This window comes from Montipora capricornis, chromosome 1 (genome assembly GCF_036669925.1).
Source record: "Montipora capricornis isolate CH-2021 chromosome 1, ASM3666992v2, whole genome shotgun sequence".
In the NCBI taxonomy this organism is placed as follows: domain Eukaryota; kingdom Metazoa; phylum Cnidaria; class Anthozoa; order Scleractinia; family Acroporidae; genus Montipora; species Montipora capricornis.
In genome coordinates, this window is record NC_090883.1 from 11,051,509 (window position 1) to 11,055,660 (window position 4,152).

The following is a 4,152-nucleotide window of genomic DNA, read 5'->3' on the forward strand; positions in this document are numbered from 1 at the left end:
CCGCAAAGCAGAAACAGTTTCTCGAAATGAACGTCAGAAGAAAGAGCTGGCAGTTTTTAATACAGGCAGGATTCCCCTTTTCTGATCTTTTCTGTGTTTTTTTTTCTTTTTCTTGCTTAAGATTTGTTTGACTTGCGTTTGTCTGTGCTCTTTTTTTGCAGAGTTGAATAAGCTTGCTGGTAGTAGTGCCATAGACGAGTTGAATGTAAAATGTGGGGTGTGTAAAGGAATAAAAGTGATTGCTGGAGACCGTACAGTTTCTGGAAAAGTACAGCACTTCCTCAAAAGTAGGTTTTCTAAAAAAAACGTTACAAATTCAGACGCAATCAACCTATAGACACTTTACTCATAATAAGGTTAAAACTCTATGAGATTTTATAGATTCTTATTCATCTGTTTTCTGCTATTTAGGTCACTTTGAGAAATGCCGGGAAAAATATGAGAGGCTGAAAAAAAGTGCATCTGGATCCAGAACCATTGATATCTTGTTTTCCAAAGCAAAGAGGAATCATGCTGCCCAGATATTCAGAATATTGAAGATGATTTTTCTAACGTAGATGATGTGTAGATGTAATGCAAATATAATATTTGGTATTTTATTTTCCTCTTCTTATGTTCTGAAAAACTAGGCAATGGACAAAATTTATCTTAGGGTATATTCACGATACCTTGAGTCAGTTCTGCACTCACCATGGCAGCAATGCTTTGTACTAACCATTCTTGGCCCTTTGAGAAAGCATACACTCCGATTTACCAAATGTTTCGCATGTTTTCTTTACATATTGACGCTCCCTCGCATACATTCTCTTATGGCGGACTGCAATGTTTGTCTGAGTCTCGCGGGGGGTCTCATGAGACAAAATCTATTTTTAGAATTTGTGCGCCACGCTATTAAAGTTTAGAGCTCATCCAGGAGGCAATACTACATTTGACACTAACTAGTTTACAGCATACATCTTTGATATTGGACATCAATGTTATGGTCAATTGACACTTGTCAAAACAAGGTATCCGCTGACCAGTATCACGTGACTATATAGAGGGCTCAAGTTAGACCTTATCGAGGTCAGCTGTTTTTTTGAAGTTGACCAGAGTAAAATGATGTTATTTATTTCTGTGGTTATAAAATGACTGCATAGTGTATTTCTTTTCGTTGTAAATTAGGAAGCCCAAATTATGAGCGGTTAAGACAAATTTCTCCTCCTCCAAAAAGTGAATTGAAAAGTTGATGTTGAACTTCTGGATTTCTTATCCTCCATATATCAATCACGTCAAAGGAAGAACTCAAATTTTCGATCTTTTTGCATGACTCTTTTAGTTTAGGTTTACCACCAACCCCATCCATACTAGTGTTGAGAATCACATTAAAATCTTCGCCAATGACCATCTCACAATTTGTTTCTATTTCCACATCATTAAGATGAGTTTGAATTTCTTCAAAGAAAATACATTGATCATTAGTTCTATTTGGTGCATTAGTATTGGCAAGGACAAACTCGTGACCCTGAATAAAGCCTTTGAGTATAATGAATCTACCCCGTGTATCCTCGCAACAAACCTTAAATTCACAGTCAAAACCCTCTTTTACAAAAATCATAACTCCTCTGCTATGTTCCGAACCATGACTGAAGTAAATATCTCCCCTCCACTGTGACTTCCATATATTTTCGACTTCAGGAGTGCTGTACGTTTCTTGCAAAAAAATTATATCGGATTTGTCTTTTGCTAACCAATGAAAAAGCACCTTCTCTTTTTTCGAAAGAACGGATCCCTCAAGCATTCAACGATAACATTTTAAAATTAAGATTACGTTTCATACACTGTGATGAACAATGCAATAAATAACAAGGACTGATAAACATGTGAAGAAATGTTGCCAATATGAAAGCGCTCATATGAATCCCACACGTCCCTCAAACAAAACCACTGCTTAATTAGCATACCAAAACTACAATAAAAGACAAAAACCAACTGGACAAGATTACAACACTTCATTAAAAAAATAAGACAGTAGCCAGCAAAAGCTGTTAATGACGCTTCTAACAAAACGGGTCTTGCATTCATTATAACATGCACATACATTTACATACCGCTCCGGTTTTTTGGAAGCAAAATATTAACACATTGTTTGTAGATGATATGGCCTTTTGATTAGGAGTAATACGGATCACGATACTAAAACACCATCTATATACAGTTTATCCGGTTCTGTCCTACTAAAAAAAGCAGTCTTACCCTGTTTTTTCGCTTTCTTCCATAAATGCATTTTCTTTTCGCTACGATCAATGATGACTTTAGGATAATTCGCTGAAATGCCGAACTCTTTGCCTTTTAATTCCTTCACTCTGGACATGACACTGGTCTGGATATCGTAAGAAACTAGCAATGATCTGCCTCGGCTTTCCTTCAGAAGAGTTGCACTTTCCAATTCGATGGACCCTCTGGAATTCAAACCTATCGGCATTGTCCAAGCGAAATTCGTTCTTTAAAAAATCAAGTGCACAGTCAACATGGTTTCTTTGATCCATCTCAACCAACATACTGTAAGCAAGTCCAACTAGTTCTGTTACTATGTCATCTACATCAAGGCTAACAGTTATTCTTTGCAAAAAATCGAGCTTGAAAACTATTGGTTGAAAATCTATTGAGGGATCTCGAGATCCGATAAATCTATCAATAGCACTGATGATATCAAGCAAGGTATGTCATCTGACATCTGTTGAATAAATTCATTAAATACATAATCAACCTCAACAATTAAGATGAATGGCCATGATCAATAAGGATAAACCAAAATTGCATGCATAGCTATAAGCCTAAAGGTTAGTTTAAGTTTAAGCTTAATTTTGTCATAAACAAGTTAACATTTGTTCACTAAAAATTAGGCTTAAATAAAAAGCCACTGCCATTCAGGACTATATTAAGCACTTTTAAGAACATTAAACTAATTATGGTCACCTTGCTCAAACTAGCTGCGGGCACGGGAGGTCTGGAACTCGAAGTTGGCTTGTGATCCGCCATGTTTGACAAGAAGTGCCACGAATAATGTTAGCGGGGGTGGACTGGGTCATTTGAGTCCACGATTACCATAGGTGGATGACCAGCGGATGAAAGTACAATTTAAAAAGTTGAATGTACAATGCAGCAAACTTGCAAGTGAAATACGTAAAGTCAAATGTTGAAAGCAAAGACTTCATTGGCAAATGCTCAACATCAAATGTGAAAACTTGGAAGTAAAACCCGCTCAACTTGAACGTGAACTTGAATATTGTGTACGAAAAGGTGAATGTACCAGGCAAAACTTTAATGTTACACGAGGAAAGTTGAATGACGAAAGTGTAAACTCGGATGTCAAACAACAAATGTGGGATAAAATGTAAAAAGTACAATCTAAAATGCAACATTGAATTTTGGAGGGGATGGAACGCCATAGTAGTAATATCCTTTAGAAGTCAGAAAGCAACAAACTTTTCTCGCAGATACGACAACTGTAGAAACCCCGTCTTCTTCGCTCTTGTGGGTCTCCCTTGCCCTCTTTAACGCAACTTCCATGGACGTCCTGTGTTAAACAACGGCTGAATAGGTTTCTCTTAGCTGTTAAACCTTTGTATATCCTGTCCGTTCCAGGAAAATGTCACTGATTAATCGCCAAGCGCTTTTAGGAGAAATGTAGTGCATTTTAGCTACCTTACGAAGAGAAAACCTTTCAATGCGAGATAAAACAAATACGCTCCTGCCCTTGTCATGCTATCAATGGCAGCAAGAAAAACCACATTTCAGATTATGACTCTCTTCTTAGCTAAATCTGAACAATTTCGCTTCTTTTATCATTGTGGATATGTTGCAGTTAATTTTTGTTTTCAGTTAATTTCTATTTTCAACTACTTAGTTTTTTTTTTAATTAGGTGATTTTATTTCCAACTAGTTAGTTTTTTTCTAACTAGGTGATTTTATAGGTAATATTTTTTTAACTAGGTAAAATTTTTAAAAACTAGGGTAAACGTTTTTTTTCTCGTGAAAAATGATTAAGGTCAAATGCTCAGCTGAGTGATTTGGGTTACTGAGCACTTATTTTGAATGATTAGCTTTCATGTAAGGTTAGGGAGACTGCCTGCATTTTAGGAATTAGGGTTAAGCTTTCAATTTAGTGAT